Raw genomic sequence first — 18,186 nt, 5'->3', positions numbered from 1 at the left:
ATCTGTGTTTTTCTTTACTTTGCTGATGCTTTTGTATCTTTTACTTAGGTTTAAGTTTCATTTGAACTTGCTTTTGTTTTTTGCCTTTTCTTAAAAGCATCTAGCTTGTGCATTTTCTGTTCCTGAGCCATATGTGTGTCTTGTAGATACTGCTTGAAGCCTGCGATGTTGAATGCCCTAAGGACACACTCTCCTTGTGTGTCTGTGCTGAATGCAGACCCGTGCTCATGATCCTTCAGATCTGTATTCACCAGTGATTACCCGATGATGTCACACTGCCTCAGCTGAGGCTCCATACTTACATTTAGAGGCACAAATCAGGGCTCTACACTCACACTTTTTTTTTAGGAACATTCATATCCAAGTTAAGATTTTATTAAATAAATATGTATGAAATACACAACTTAACAAAGGACATTAGACACTTTCCCGTTAATGTTTTCCAGGTAACTTGACAGGCAACATTAAACAACAGTAGCCCTTAAAAACAAACAAACACTTATCAGTAATGCTATATAATAACTTCAATTAGCCATGAATTATACAAACAAATGTGTTAAACTAACTTTTTTTTTTTACTATAAAATGAATAGAAATATGAATGGATTTTAACTAATGATGTTATGTATTGCATTATATAAAATTATAACAATATCATATATTTTGTAAATGTTTTTAATGAAAGTTATTTCACATTTTTCTCGAGTGTCTAAATGCTGTAAATTACAAATTAAATTACATGAAATCCATACTTTCGTTATGGAAGTTCATAAATTCATAATTTCAAATTCATAAATTCATGAGTTGCAAAGGCATGATGTCTGCATGACTAATTAATATACAGTACCTTATTTCTATACCATAAAAATGCAGCCTATATGTACACTTTGATATAGGAAGAAAACAACATCTAGACAAGTGCAGTTCTATAGTAGTCTTAAAGGCACTTTTGAAAACTTGATTTTGCATCATTAGCCATGAGTTTTGATCAGTTGTACTTGAACGACTAAATTAATTTTTACATTGACACTAGTTTTAAATGACATACTTTAGTGTAGAGCCCTGTAAATACAAAACATCCACACAATAAAGTCTGCCTTATATTGCAGCCCCTTGATCACTGACCCTTTAATTTTATTGAGTGAGTGGACGACGATGATGATGATGATGATTGACAAGCATGCCCTATTTCCTTCTATAGATCAAACTCCACCCATTTACCACAAGCCCCTCCCCTTTATAATACCTTTACTCCCTCTTCCCTCTGTATATCTTTCTTCTCTTCTCTTTAGCTCTTCACTCATTTTCAGACACCCCTCTCCTCACACATCAGGTCGACATTAGATGAATATCTGTTTCAAAAATGATAATGTTTCTGCTTTTAAAGGGCTTGCTTGGCCACTCTATCTCTTTGTCTTTCTTTCCCATCGATCTGGCTCTTCCTGGCAGGTGTTTTCAGATGCATGAGGGTTGCCAATGTCGTTTGTACACAGGTTGTTATGGGGTCCTGCATGCGGCTGAATGCTGTATTGTCTTTATGTTGAGGGAATCTTGTAGAGTACTAAGATTGTCCAAACATGTTGTAAATATGATTGTGAAGTGTTTTTCTTTTCAGCCTCTCAGATCACTGGGTAAGCCATCAGCAGTCACCTCAAGCCTAAATAAATAAAGTTAAACACAAACGCGCTCATCTCCGCCGCTGTGCTGGATGACATATGAATTGTTCACGCATCGCTGGAATGCAGCTCAAGATTGATGGATAATTTAGTTGTCATAGATACAGTGCCATTGCTGCTGACAAACATGTGCCTAATCAATTATTCAGTAATGGTTTATATTCACGGTCATTACTACCTCATTTCTGCATCTTATAGAGTTGTAGAGAGTCTCTGAGGAGCGAGAGTGTGTTGGGTGCAGGGAATCTTTTCCATGTCTGTTTGTGGTAAATTTTTATCTGTCTGGATCATGCTGCAAACAAGAGGACACGGGTGAGAGAGAAGGAGGGGAAGGCTTATAAAGAGACAGACTGGAGTACTGCAGATCTATTATTCAGTCTGACTGAAGCTTTGCTTGGACGTGACTGAATTTGCAAAGAAAGTCAATGGTTTCTTATGAAACATGTTCATAAGAAGCATTCCGTCAAGGGTGAAGGGAATCATTCACCTTAAAATGAAAATTCTGTCATCATTTTCTCATCCTCATGTCGTTCTGAATGCTTGCTTTCTTCAGTGGAACAAAAAGGAGATGCTGAGAAGAAAGTTCACACTGCTCTTTTCCATACAGTGAAAGTGATGGGGAACAGAGACTGTTCAATGCATAGTTCACCAAAAATTAAAATTCTGTCATTAATTACTCACCCTCATGTTGTTCTAAACCCAAGACCTTCGTTCATCTTCAGAACACAAATTCAGATTTTTTTTGATGAAATCCAAGAGCTAGAAAGCAATGCAACTGACACGTTCAAGGCCCAGAAATGTAGTTAAAACAGTCCATGTGGTTCAACCGTAATGTTATGAAGCTACGAGAATACTTTTAGTGCACAAAGAAAACAAAAATAACGACTTTATTCAACAATTTCTTCTCTTCCATGTCAGTCTTCGACATGCGTTCATGATAGCACCGCGATGCATCAAATTACGGTTGAACCACTAATGTCCCATGGACTATTTTAACGATGTCCTTACTATCTTTCTGGGCCTTGAATGTGTCAGTTGCGTTGCTGTCTATGCAGGGTCAGAAAGCTCTCGGATTTAATCAAAAACATCTGAATTTGTGTTCCGAATATGAACAAAGGTCTTATGGGTTTGGAATGACATGAAGGTGAGTAATTAATGACAGAATTTTCCTTTCTGTCAGGACCACTATCGTCAAAGATGACTGACAATTAGCATACAGTTTGGATTGGCGGTGTGGTTCTGTTCTGGGGAAGAACTCCCTGAGCATCCATGCAGCCTAGCATGGGTAAGAGCAGGGAGAGCAGCAATAAAAGAACAGAACCAACATAAAATGTATTGCAGATATCATTAACTTCAATAATTTAATGTAACATTTTAGAAATAAGTCTGATTCTGACTGACAGAGGAGGAATTGGGGATGGAGGTGGGTAATTAGCTATTGAGCAACGCGCAGCTGGTGATAATAGGTAGATGTGGATCAGCTGAGAGTCAGATGATGCAAGCTTGACTAACGTGACCTGCCAGAGCTAACGCTGACGCTAGATTTTTGGGTGAACTATCCCTTTAATCTTCTAAAATGACACAAAAGTACCATAGAAGTACCAAAAGTTGCCCATATAAAATAAATTAATAAAACAATTTTGGGGTTCTCTTTCAGTTATTTTTTACTTCAGAATTTTTACAATTTTGTGTTACTTCAGGCAGTGTATTTCTGAGTGAAACTTGTTTCTACACCAATTTTCTTTTTCAGTGTATGACTTTATTCCAAATCATGGCTCTCTTGAAAACCGTGGCAAAATCTTCCAGTCTACAATTTCTCAAATCTCTCATCATGAATTAAAATGTAGTCTGTTTGCCACAGAAAGCTATCATATGTCTTCAGACGATGTGGAATATAGCATACATGTAGTACAAACTACTTTTAAAATGCCTCTTGGAGCTTCAAACCTTAAATACCTTGTCACTATGTGCTTTCATTGTATGCAAAAGAACATGCATGCTAAACCGTTCCTTTTGTAATCCATGGAAAAATACAGGTTTGGAATGACACGAGGGTGAGTAAACTATCTCGTGAACTATCTCTTTAAGAGAGAAAGGACATCTGAACCACTGTGTAGGAGGAAGACATGCTGTTCTGAGATCAGATTGTGTGTCACAGAGACTCAGAGTTAGTTTGGACATGTTTCAGTGATGGAGGGAGCAATGGGTGCAGTTGCTGCTCTTGTAAGCTGGAAATCTGTTGCTGATTTCTTACACCACAAATATTATTGCGCACACACACACACACACACACACACACACACACAATAGAGACTCAGATCAGCAGTGGAGTCTATAATCCAAATCCCTGTCGCTCCACAATTGCAGCAGACTCTGTCGCTCTCTCTCTCTCCTTAACTTCTCCTCTGTCTCCTGTTCTGTTACGCTACTTACCCTCAACATCCTTTATCTCTTTTACTCTCTCTTGACAGCTCCAAATTCATCCCCCAATCAATATCTGCCTGATTTCTTTCTCTTCTCTATCCTAACCTCTTTCTCTTTCCTCTTTTCTGTCTTTCTCATTCTTAGTGTGTCCCAAAGGCCTGTTTCTTTATCATATTTAATCAATAACTGAGAACAAGTTGTACTTTTGCTATTTATCCTCGAAAGCACATACTCAAACATCGGGACACGCTAACATTTGTTATTTACAGGCCAAACTTCTTCATAACCCACAAGTTTAATATGTCCCTGTCTTCTCCGGAAACTGTGTGGGTGTGTATATTAACATTTCCAGCTACCATTACTATGATAGAAAGTTGCGTGCACTTTGAAAAAGAACATTGAAAAGTTTGTGGTAAGAAAGATTTCTAATGCTCAAAATCTCTTGTGCTCACTTAGGTTGCATGCATTTATTTGAGCAAAATACAGTAAAATCTTACAAATTATTACAGATTGTTTTAACATTATTGTTGACTCATGATATCAGTGCTAAAGCATTTTACTCTTTTTTCAGGATTGTTTAAAGAAAGTTCTAAAGAAAAGCATTCATTTTAGATATAAATTAATAGATATAATATAAATATATATTGGTAATATAAAGAGACCATTTGCTGGTCATAGTTTGTCAAATGATGTTTATTGTTGTGATACCATTTAAATGGTATTCATCAAACACATAACATATTGCAGTTATAAATCATGACTACGTCCATAGCCCTATTTTGCAGAATCCAAAATAATGGCTGGCTTGCTCATTTCACAAACCATGTGTATCAATAAAGCACTTGGCACATTCATCCACTCTCCCACCTGTGTAAACGGCATCAGTGCGACTGATGAGCTCTGAAATTACATTACGACTGACCCCCACTTCTCATTTCAGCTGCTGCTCTCAAACTGCATGACTCAACACCATTATCACTAACCGCACAAGTCTAGCTAGACTCTAATAATGGCGTTTTTGTTTGTTTGTTTCCTCATTTTGTTGCATCACGCTCACGGGATCAGGCTGGAGCTATTTATGCAAATGTTTGCGCAAATAGAGAAAGCATGAATAAGTCATGGTTATGATAATAGATGTGGGCAGGGGGGATTCAGATGGGTGGAGCAGAGTGAAAGACCATCTGCACTGCACTCTATTTGAAAAGTGTTTTTAACAGTGCATTTTATATTTTTATATTTGATGTGTAAAAGGTGAGAGCTTTGGGATAGCAGAGGGAATGCAGCTGATCTGACTGGTCATTCAGGTGGCAGTACTGCCATCATCTTGCTCCAGGACACACAGCCAGCCTTTTAACTGCTGTGAAATGCCAACAGTGTGATGGAGGGCTTCCAGTGCGCCATGCTGCTGTCATCTTCGACTGAGCTGGGTTAATAGTGATGTCCCTGGTGAAAAATAAATATATTTATTTCATGCTAAGTATACTAAAAATACATTTACATATTTATGTACCCATTAAAAATACCCTGCAATTGCACTTTTAGTATAATAAACTGGTATACTTAAAATCTAAAAACTAATTTTGTGCTTAATGCACTTTAATTGTGTGGAAGTAGTGCTGAAGTCTAACTAAAGCTATACTGAAGTATATTTGACTGTGCTAAAGTGAAACTATTTCAAGTATACTTTAGGTACCTTTAAAAATCTTGCATTTAAAGACTGATATTATTCAAAGATCATACAATCCTCATCAATAGTGAGATTAAAACACAGTTTAGGCTTAATAGTAAGAAATGTGCATTGTGCACAAGCAGTAGTTTTTTTTATATGTGACCCTGGACCACAAAACCAGCCATAAGGGTCGATCTGAAATTGAAAGCATATGAAAGCTGAATAAATAAGCTTTCCATTGAATTGATGTATGGTTAGGATAGGACAATATTTGGCTGAGATACAACTATTTGAAAATCTGGAATCTGAGGGTGCAATATATATATATATAGAGAGAGAGAGAGAGAGAGAGAGAGAGAGAGAAAATCGCCTTTAAAGTTGTCCAAATGAAATTCTTAGCAATGCATATTACTAATCAAAAATTAAGTTTTGATATATTTACAGTAGGAAATTTACAAAATATCTTTACGTAATATCTTAATGATTTTTGGCATAAAAGAAAATCATCTCGATCATTTTGACCCATACAATGTATTGTTGGCTATTGCTACAAATATACCCGTGCTACTTATGACTGGTTTTACTTATATTGTCACTTATTAAGTATTTGGACACTTTAACTGCACTTGAAAATGTCATTACTTTAGAAACCAAAATGTCAAATTAAGTTTTTAAATTTTTTTAATTTTTGTATTGTATTGTTTTGTTTTGTTTGTTTAATTTTTTTAAAATTTTATTTTATTTTACAAATTCTACTAATTTCTAAATGTACAGTTTCTCTTATTCCCCCACTTATTCACCGTCTATATTTCTTTACAGTTCCTTTTTGTTAGTTTTTTTTCTTGGAAATAACTATTGTAGTCATTACATATAAAGTGTAGCGATAACTCATTGGAGAGACACTCTTCCTGGAACCAAATTACCCTGGTTACCAGTGCACCATAATCAAGATCCTGTCTTAGTCCTGAAGCACAACTCATCTTAAAGGGGTCACCGGATGCAAAATTCACTTTTCAAGTTGTTTGAACATAAGTGTGTGTTGTAAGTGTGTGTACACATCCATCCTATAATTATAAAAATCCACCCAGTGTTTTTTTTTAAATCCCTATTTTAAAATCCCCTTTCTCATATCAGGCTGTTCTGAGTTTCCTGTCAAAATGACGTGGTTCTGCACAGACCGCTCCCACAATAGTTGATTGACAAGCCGTCTTACCTTAGACCCGCCCTGAGTGAGCTGTGAGCTGTAAATAGTCCGTCCGCCATTGTGTCGACTCCAGTGCAGGGGAAGACAAGATGTCTTAGATTAAGCGATTGTGTTGCTTTGTTGATGGATGTAATAATGAATATAGCAGTCATCATTTACTCCCGGCATCTGAGCCGCTGAAGACGCAGAGGATTAACGTTACTTTCGCTTTGAAGTGAATGCGCCGATCCCCTATCTGCCTAAATGCGTCTGTTCGTGCGAATCATTCGTGATCCAGCCTCACTTACAGATGAAGTGAGTATAAAAGTTTTTTATGAATCTTTGCAAATCGCCTTTCCTAATAATGTACTAGTTTCGCGGCTAAAGTAAACAGTACTGCTCGTCACCCCATGGAAGAGAGGGGCGGGGTCAGCAGAGCTCATTAGCATTTAAAGCAACATGGACTAAAAATAGCTTGCTGAAAACAGAGCTGATTTTGACAGGGTGAAAAATGTGTTTTTTACACTACCATTGAGACATTTTAACCAAAGTATGTTATAGACTTTTAATTAAGACCCTAAAGAATCATATCAACTTGAAACTTAGCAAAATGGGCATCTGATGACCCCTTTAAAGCTTTCTTGAACCATTAGGCCACACATTTTCAGAGTGGTTGTTTTAACACCGCTTCTTTTTTTCACACGTCTCCACACAGCCTCACAGACCTCCTGTGGCTCTCCTGGAGTGAAGATGTAAAAAAAACCTTCCAACCCAAATCTCACCTGCTGTCACTTTAGTGGATTCTGTCAAATCCAGTAACACGCCATGCCAGATTTTCACGTAAATCTTTCAGTTGAACAGCCATAGACTCACCCAGTCTGAAGATATATGTACATTAGCTAATGTGTAAACAGCATTTTAGTCTGCAAGCTGTTTATGCTGTACGATTCACACAATGACAGCCTACTTCACATGCTTATCGTCAAGAATACATGTTTCTTGGCAGTTTATAGACTTGTTTTTGTTTCTAAAAAAATATTGAATGTAGTACAATATAATAGAGCAGAATGCAGTTGTCTTGAAATGTGATGGACTATTTTTAACTGCACACACTGACTTATAAACTTTACACTTTAGATCTAGATTTTCTTTTTTTTAGTTTTGATATTTTTAGCAGCGGTGCTTTAGTTTATGGAGCCTTAGAAGTGTCTCAAGATGATGGAATCAGTTATCATTTTATTAATACTATAATAAAAATAAGTTAATTTTCAAATGGACAGATCAATGGTATGTAGTTATGTAACAACAATAAATTGATTTCATTTGTATTTTTATAAATTAGTTACCTTTTCAAAGTGCTTTATGAAACTGGATGGCTCAAATGTAGGAGGAATCTGCTAAATTAATTAGAATCAACTTTTGATTGAAAGCAATTTGTAAATGGTTTATAAATTTGTTTATTTTTACATAGTTACATAGTATTTTTAACCATTAATCATATTTTTATTTTTATGTGCCTCTTCTATTAATTAAGGCTCTGCTGCTAAAATGTTAGAACTGACAACGTAAGGAAAAAAATTCTATATAACCTAGTTGACCTCACTAAACAGTTGATTGCTAAACGAATAGAAATAGTTGAACATTGTGACCCATTTGTGGTCTCTGTGGACAAATCTATCACTGGGCTGAAAGTCTTTGTACCTTATTTAACCCTTAAATGGTACATATTACTATCTTAAGTTATTAGTACCTTAACCCCCGGTTTCACAAACAAGGCTTAAGCCTAGTCCTAGACTAAAATGTAAGTCTGAGCTGTTTCAACTGAAATAAACTTGCACTGACTGATCTTAAAACATATCAGTGCCTTTGTTTTGTCTCAAAATCCAGCCCAGTAATGTTTTTTTTTTTCTAAGCATGTTTATAAAAATGACTTAAATGTCCTAATTGAACTATGGCCTAATCCTGGCTTAGTCTAAGCCCTGTCTGTGAAACCAGGCCTAAAAGTATGTATTAGTACCTAAATGTACATATTAGTATCTTTTGAAAAGGAACCACCCCAGTGAAACAGCAAAATACGTGAATGGGAGGAAGAGAGCAGGAGTGGACTGGCTCACTGCATGCTTTCAATCCTGCCTGACTCCCCCTCTTTCCTTAAACACACACAAACACACACGCTTGGTCTTTTCCTCTCGCCCACGCCAGTGTATTCCAGATGCCTGTTTAGACGGGTAGTCATGATGAGTCATCTCCCCACATGCTCTCGCCTATTCTCCTCTTTCATCAACCTGTTTCACACCTCTTCAATCCCTCGTGCTCCTGGAGAGTTGAGCTGAGAGGTGTACAGTAGGTAACTTCTCTCCTCCGCTCCCTCGCTGAACAGCTCTGCGAAAACTAAAGCGGGATGCTGAAGCGGCGCCACCGTGAATGGAAATATTCCACCCTGTCAGAGATGAAATCAATAGGCGAACACTCTACAGCTCCATTTAAAACTCATTTGTGCTCTTGCCTAAGCTATGCCACTTTACAGTTGGGTGATGCCCTCATTTTTGTCGAAATGTTTACTGGGAAAGTTGTGTTCTCTGTCTGTTCCAATAGTGCGAATGTGAACAGTGGTGATAGTTGAACCCCAAGCCCTCATTCTGTGAAATGGTCCTGTCCCGTGGGCCAGTGGGATGCAGTGGAATAGCGCAATTACATAATACTCCAGAGCGACTTCTCCCAAAGGGCTTCTGGCAGGCTAAGGCCTTGTCGGCACTGATTTACACAGACACCCAATTTGGAGCGTCGTCTCTCCTGCCAGCCCTGGTGAAGGATCTGAGAGTGTTGGGCTGGACAGAAGATGCAGAATTAATGTCTGCCAGCACTCTCTTCCTCACCCACCAGCATACCAATATATAGATAGAGGTGTTTTGTGTGAAATGATTCTGTTGGAAAACTAATTGTAAGATGTTGACGGTTCAATATCGTAACAGGCTGTTTAGCCATGTGTGTAATACTTATTTATTGGCTTACAAGGGATAGTGAGGTTTGTTTTTTTGTGATGTGATACTGTGGATCAGTCACATGAGGGAAGATCCCATTGGAGCAACCTTGCATTAAGTGCATTTCTCAAAGGCACAGTGGTGATAAAGCTGAAAGCTCCTTGTGGAGACTCAGCCACCTCAAACCACACTACTAAAAGAATGATCACAAATGTAGTCTCTGATTTAAACATTTTTGGATGATACAGATAAGGCAATAATTATTTTCACATTGTGGTTGATCATTATTTCATGGCTAATATTAAAATCTTATTGTATATTGTTTTATGTAAATAGATTTAAAAAAAAAGGTACTACAAAAATCAGTTGCTTTAAATGATACATGTGAATTTAGGCTTCAGAGCATGACAGTGTGCAGAATGAAAAATTGGTATTAATTTTGAAATTTGCTTAGAGGTTACATTTAACAGTATTATTAACTGATTAGTGTTGAATTTTTAAGTAGACATTAGATAATGGCAAAGGTACTGTAATCTAAATGTAAAAAATAGTGGGAATCAGCATGAACAATTAAATATTGACCAACATCAATAAAATTTAAAAAAAGTATTTAGTATTAATACTAACAAATAAACACTTTCCAATGTATACTAACATGGCTTCATTCATTTGATCAAAAAAATAAAAATAAAATAAGAAATACAGTAAAAACTTTAATATTGTGAAATATTAATACAATTTAAGTAATGGTTTTCTTTTTTTATATATTTTAAAATTTAATTTATTCTAAGCTGAATTTTCAGCATCGTTACTCCAGTCTTCAGTGTCACGTGATCCTTCAGAAATCACTCTAATATGCTGATTTGGTGTTCAGCAAACATTTCTTATTATTATCAATGTTTAACACAGTTCTGCTGCCTTATATTTTTGTGGAAACTGTGATGCATGTATTTTAGAATTCTCTGATGTTTGCCATTTTTTGTGTGCAGCATGCATCTGGCAGTCAGTGAAGGGCTTGTGGGAAGTCTGATATTACTACAACTTGTGAACTGAAGTGAGATGACTAATAAAAAACAGGCCTATGTATGTATGTTAGACACTGAGGCTAAAAGAGTTTTTGAATAGGGATATTTGATGTTCTTTGTCTTTTACCATCTCCTTAGACATGCAACATAAGTCTCTTCCTGTTTTTGTGACAAAATACAACGTATGATCTCATTTCTCAGTTGCGACACTTCACTGTCCTCATTTTTATACAAAGAAACTTTTCTCATAGCTTTTATCGGTTTTGTGGTTCAGAGATACTGTCAGAGAGAATATATAGCCTATGGTTAACCCAAGGATATATTTAGTCTCTTTTTGACAATTGAAGCGCTCTAAACAGTCTGCACCTGAATATAGTGCCATTCCCTATCGGTGCTGTAGTTTGTGCACTGCTGTGGGTTAAAGCAATAGGCTCAATGGACCAGTAATGTCTTTACAGAGAGGGTGAGATTCAGTGTATTCAACCACTCCAGGCGAGAAGCTATTTATAGCTAATCCTGAAGTGACAGGGAACAGGGGCTAAGTCACTGTGCTGGGACATGCATTCAGGGAAGATGCAAGCAAAACAGGATGGAAAAAGATCATTGCAAAGCATCTCTAATACATGTGTGCTAGCAGGATACTGACCTACTATCCTGAACCACATGTTTTCTCCATGGGCTTCATGACTTGTTTACTTTGAAGTGCAGTCAATGTCATGTGTTGCCTTAAATATTTATTGTTCCATGACTGTACCATTGGGCCATGTAATGAATTACTTAAAGAGTCACTAATGCTAAATGAAACCCCTAAATTGAGTGGTACTGTTCATCATCACCTTCTGAAGGACTGTTACACATATGCATGACTATAAAACATACAAAATGTTAAATAAATATTTACAGTAGGTACAGAAAGGTACAAAATTTGTCACAGGGGTGGTAAGCTTTCAAAAGGTTCTAACATATGCCATTATAGATACTAATATGTATGCTTTAGGTAATATGTTCCATTAAGGTACTAAAAAGTGTAAATAAGGCACAAACATGTATGTTTGAAAAGGTGACAGTGACAGCTTTTGTACCTTTTTTCTGTGAGTGATTTATAATTTGAGGTGGATTTTATTTTTATTTGAATAATTTTGACTGTACTTTTACGGTACTGTTATCGTCCCTTTTTTCATGGGCAGACCGCTTATCCTATCTCTAATGTGCAGACAGATAGCAGCCTGAAGTAAAGCACAGACAGCTGCTCGGAAAGTTACCTGCTGGAGTTGCCTTCTTGATTCATTTTCACTGATATATGCAAGCAGAACCTGCAAAACTGTCTTTAAGTTACTAATTTGATTATTTATAATGGAAACATATGCCCATATGTCACCCAGGACCACAAAACCAGTCACAAGTGTAATTTTTTTAATTAAAATGTATACATCACCTGAAAAAAAAAAGAATAAATAAGCTTTCCATTGATGTATGGTTTGTTAGGATCGGACAATAATTGGCTGAGATACAACTATTTGAAAATCCGGAATCTGAGCGTGCAAAAAAATCTAAATATTGAGAAAATTGCCTTTAAAGTTGTCCAAATGAAGTCCTTAGCAATGCATATTACTAATCAAAAATTAAGTTTTGATATATTTACGGTAGGAAATTGACAAAATATCTTCATGGTACATGATCTTTACTTAATATCCTAATGATTTTTGGCATAAAAGAAAAATCGGTTGACAATAACTTGTAAACTTGTAAAGGTTGAAAAACTTTACAATAAGGTTTATTAGTTCACATTAGTTAACTACATTAGTTAACATGAACTAAGAATGAACAATACTTCTACAGCATTTATTATGTTAATTTCAGCATTTACTAATGCATTATTAAAATCACGAGTTGTGCTTGTTAACAGTAGTTAATGCACTGTGAACTAACATGAACAAACAACGAACAACTCTATTTTTATTAACTAACATTAACAAAGATTAATAAATAGTGTAATAAATGTATTGTTCATTGTTTGCTCATATTAGTCAATACATTAACTAATGTGAACAAATGACACCTTATTGTAAAGTGTTATCGAAAAATCTATCATTTTGACCTACACAATGTATTGTTGGCTATTGCTACAAATATACCCATGTGACTTAAGACTGGTTTTGTGGTCCAGGGTTCTAGTTCTTTTATTTATAAAGCACGTTTAAAACAGTCACAAGACTGACCAAAGTGCTGTACAACATAATGGTCAAAGATAAAAACACATTCAAACAACATCAATTTGCAAAAGCTAAAGAAAACAAATGTGTTTTCAAAAGAGATTTAAAAACCGATAAAGACGGAGATGCTGGCAGGCTGTTCGACAATCTAGGGCCCATCACCGAAAAAGCTCTATCTCTTCTGCGTTTCAGCCTTGTGGAAGGAACCGTAAGTAGGTTTTGATGACCAGATCTTGAATCTCTGCTAGGGTTGTAAGGATGCAGCAATTCCGATAAGTAACGCGGGGCAAGGTTGTGTAAACATTTATAAACGAATAGGAGGATTTATCCTAAAATGAACAGGGAGCCAATGAAGAGCTCGCAAAAAGGGGGTGGCAGGATCTTATTTGCGGCATTTCTTAAGAAATGTGGCTGCTGCGTTTTGGACCAGTTGTAAACGAGCTACTTGGGACTTTGAGATGCCACAATACAAAGAGTAGCAATAGTCCAATCGAGAGGAAATAAATGTGTGAACAGCTGTCTCGAGAGGTTTTTCAGGCAGAAAATGTTTGATCTTAGAAAGTAAGCGGAGCTGAAAAAAGCTAGAAGCAACAACCGAGGAGACATGTTTCTCTAGAGTGAGCCGACTGTCTAAGAGAACACCAAGGTTCCTAACACACTTTGATTCAAAAACTGACAGGCTATCCAAGGTCGAGTTGTAAAATTTGAAATTGTCTGATGGGCCAAAGACAATAACCTCATTCTTTGAGTCGTTTAAGGTTAAAAAGTTACTAGCCAACCAATGCTCATCAAGACATGTAAATAGGGATTTAATAGCTGAAGGATCGTTTCTTTTTATAGGCAGATAGAGCTGGGTATCATTGGCATAGAAATGGAAAGATACACCATACGTTCACATATCATGTTTGTTTAGAGTAAAACACATGAAGAAGATGAAACAGTTTGGTATCATTTAGTCCAGGGTGGCACCGTGTTTCCATCTTGATGTATAAACAATGTGTTGGTTGCGCTAGCAGTCACTTGAATCAGAATGCAGGACACGGGAGTGCAGGAAGGAAGTTGTTATCACAGAACCAAATCAGATTTGTGGGTGAAAGATTGAGGAGGGCAAGGGAAGAATAAATGAACTGCTAGGATGCAAAGGCCGAACCGGAGCATGGGAGAGAGTAGCCACGTGCCTGTGAGTGATGATAATCCTGTAACACACCTGAGGCTGAGTCAGCAATACTCATATGTATAGACACCCACCCACCCACACACACACACACACACACACACACACACACACATACGTGCATGCATGCTCTGTTCATACTGTCACCGATGTCTGCTGCAGTGATATCTGATCAGATCTTGTTGCATGCATGTAAATGGCAGAAACACTGAGCAAATCACATTTTTCCACATCCGATTTAAGCCACTTTCATATGTTGTTTGATACTTATCCAATATCTGGTCATCTGACCCAAGTCTGCAATCTTATATCAGATTGTCCTCTTATTTCAAGATTTTATGTCATTAATATCCGCTGTAACATAATATTTGTTTACAGTATATCTGTGCATGTACTAGTAATTCTAGAGCTATGAGATGTGAAACGGAAATGTCAACCATGCGTTTTAACAATGCAACAGTAGATAGTACTCTTCTTAGAAAAGCTTTGTCTGTTCTCATGCAGAATAATCATATTGTAAAAGAAATACAAATGAAAAAACATCTGTAATAACTTTGTTATTACAAACTTTATATATATATATATATATATATATATATATATATATGTGTGTGTGTGTGTGTGTGTGTGTATATATGTATGTATGTATGTATGTATGTATATGTACACACACATATACCCTAACATTAGCATTCTATTTCCGTTCTATCTATTTGTTTTCTTTTTATTTATAAAAAAAAAAAAGATCAAATACAAATGATCAAACATCTGTCATCACTCTAGCAATAACTTTATTGTATTTAAATGTATTAAATATTTATTAGTTTTACATAGTTTTTATGTATATAATATATAAAATGTTAATAGAAACTCCTAATACTACAGTAGTTCTCTCTATTCTATTTTATTCTTTTATTATATATATATATATATATATATATATATATATTACAGTATATATGTAATAGGGTGGAACGATACATGTATTCATACCGAACCGTCACGGTATGGACATCTCGGTTCGGTGCACGAGGCCTTACAACGAATACAGGCAATTCACCCCCAATCCAGAAGGGGGCACCCACAGTAATGCAACGTTGTTTGATAACCGCCAGCAGAAGAACAGCGAATGCCGAGTTGAAAACAAAGCCCCCTAGACAGTGACCATGTGCTGATTCTGAATGTCTCTCTCATAGACTGATAAATGAGAATACTTTAAAGGCTTGCACACACAACTGTTTGCGAAATGGAGCTTTGTGCTCATGTATCCTACCTCTCTCATTCGGCACAAATCCAAATATTCCATAATATTTCCATATCTGAATGCTAAACTATTATTTATTATGTAAATGATGGGCTTTGTACTTCAGTCGCGTTCCAATGGTGACACAGAGGCGTGCTGATGTTTCCTTTCTGTGACAAATTAAGCGTGTCACAAAAATGAACTGAAACTCAGCATATATAGGCCACGTTACATGTCGCACTGTTTTTTCCCCCTTGTTTATCTGTAAACTAAATCAAATATATTTCAAGAATTTATTCCTTGTATGTATATATGTACTGCAGATTTTATATATATATAACATAATGTAATAATATTTAGTATTTGTACATCTAGGTGGAAAAAAATTGTAATTTGTCTGTTCAAAATAAATGAAAAGTTTTTTTTTTCCCTGTTGTACCGAAATCGTATCGAACCGTGACCCCTGAACCGAGGTACGTACCGAACCGTGACATCTGTGTACTGTTCCACCCCTAATATGTAATAACCAGTTATTAGATTTAGGGGGCAATTACTTTTTCACATAGGGCCAGGCAGGTCTGGACAGCTTTTTTTCCCTTAATAAATGAAATCATTATTTCAAAACTGCATTTTGTATTTACTCGGGTTATCTTTGTGTAATATTAAAATTAGTTTGATGATCTGAATCATTCAAGTTTGACAAAAAAAAAAAAACAGGAAGGGGGCCAAAACTTTTTCACACCACTGTGTGTATATATGTATTTATATATATATATATATATATATAATTTAATAATATTTACATTTAGTCATTTAGCAGACGCTTTTATCCAAAGCGACTTATAAAATAGAAGCAATCAGACCAATGAGAGAGCAACAATATACAAGTGCTGTGACAAGTCTTAGTTAGTCTAGCACAGTGCACATGGCAATAAATTAGACTGAGTAGAATAGAATAGAATTGAATAGAATAGGTAGGTGCTATGATGTAAGTGCTATATAGGTAAGTAATATAATTTATTTAAAAAATGTACTGCATTACACTTACTGGGACTTGTCACAGCACTTACATATTGTTGCTCTTTTGTTTGTTTGATTTTATATATATAAAAAAAACAATTTATAAAACAAGAAATATTCATTAATAGTACATTTTGTCAGTTCTCCAGCATTGACGGGTGTGGCAGACATTTCGGGGAATGAAAATGGTGAATTTTGGAAGAATTTCCTCGCCGTTCTTTATATTGAAAATGAATGAGCACTGGGGCTATAAAGCTCCAGAATGGAAGTATCATAAGTCATATCGACTAACTTTCTCTTTATGGTGCTTTTGAAGATTTTGAATTCGTCGTAATCACATGGAGAAGAGTAACCAGCTTCAGAAGTTCTCCTTTTATGTGCCACAGAAGAAAAAATGTCGTACGGTTTTGGGACAACATGAGAGTGAATAAATGATATCAAAATGTATTGTGTTTGGCTGACCTATCCCTTTAATTTTGCACCCGTCTTGACTACATTACGTAGTCTGTGTCTAACAGAGGTGTTAGAATGTAGACAATGCGTGTGCGCTCTCTTCCCTCCTACCCCCTCCGTCAGACATGAAACTGTCTGATTGGTTATCACACCGTTCAGACGCATGCTTCGGATGATGTAATATGCAGCAATCAAGCGTCATCGGCATCGTAGGACCCAGCATACAAAAGGCAGCGCTGATGATGCCAGCTAGCGCTAATCTCTGCGCTAACACTGATAAAGGCCTGATTAATGCTATCCCCCTGGCAGTGGCCGCACGCTTTATCAGCTGATTAGCGGGGACCGCTGGATAACTCTGTAAGCTTTGTGTGATGATCTGCACTTAAGCCTCACTGATTTTATAGCAGCATGAGTCCGACTCCTTCTGCAGTGTGTGCTTGTTATGGCAGATGTTTTTAAATGGGATCAGATGGCTGCTTCCAATCCAAAAGGATGCCCAATCCACTCTGGTTACGGAAGTAAATCATGGTAATGTAATGCTTGGGACCAGGCTATAATCGCTTGAATTTGTCCCTTGGTCATTGCAGGAGCTCAGCGTAATCTCAGAATCATATTCAGACTTATTACATGGCTTTCCAAAATGCTAGATTCTGATTGGTCAGTTGTGGTGTCTTGCAGACAAATAGTTGCGTATAATGACCGTTAAGCTGTTTAATTAACTGATTTTAGCATAGCTATGCCAGTGTTAACCTCTCCACCACAGTCTATTTCTTTTACATAAAATATTTCCAGTTCAGATTTATTTTATTTTTACTTATTTAGTAACTGCATAATAAACCCCTGATCTCACTATTTGGGTTTATTTGTGATAATGACCGAATGACTACACATTTTCTATTATTTAGTTATTTATTTTTTTATTGTGAGTTGTTTATTATAATTATTATTTAACCTCTTGTAGTTCCAGACTCCAGAATGTCATAAACATGTCTTACAAAGAGGGAGTGGGAAAGTTAGAAAGAGACAGACATCAGAAATGAAGAAAAACTCATTGTCTGAGGTCTCAACCAAGACAGTTGGGTTCTGTAAAAAGAGTTTTGGCACAAAGCTTTGTTCTTAGCCCTC

The 18,186-nt window shown here is 36.4% G+C and overlaps 1 protein-coding gene across 6 annotated transcripts in view; it reads left to right on the top strand.

The window, feature by feature from the left end:
* fgf13a (fibroblast growth factor 13a) overlaps positions 1-18,186 on the top strand; it is a 132,430-nt gene that overhangs the window by 56,842 nt on the left and 57,402 nt on the right. The gene's annotated exons all lie outside the window — the stretch shown is intronic.

This window comes from Onychostoma macrolepis, chromosome 14 (genome assembly GCF_012432095.1).
Source record: "Onychostoma macrolepis isolate SWU-2019 chromosome 14, ASM1243209v1, whole genome shotgun sequence".
Lineage (NCBI taxonomy): Eukaryota > Metazoa > Chordata > Actinopteri > Cypriniformes > Cyprinidae > Onychostoma > Onychostoma macrolepis.
This window is presented reverse-complemented; position numbering and strand designations above follow the sequence as displayed.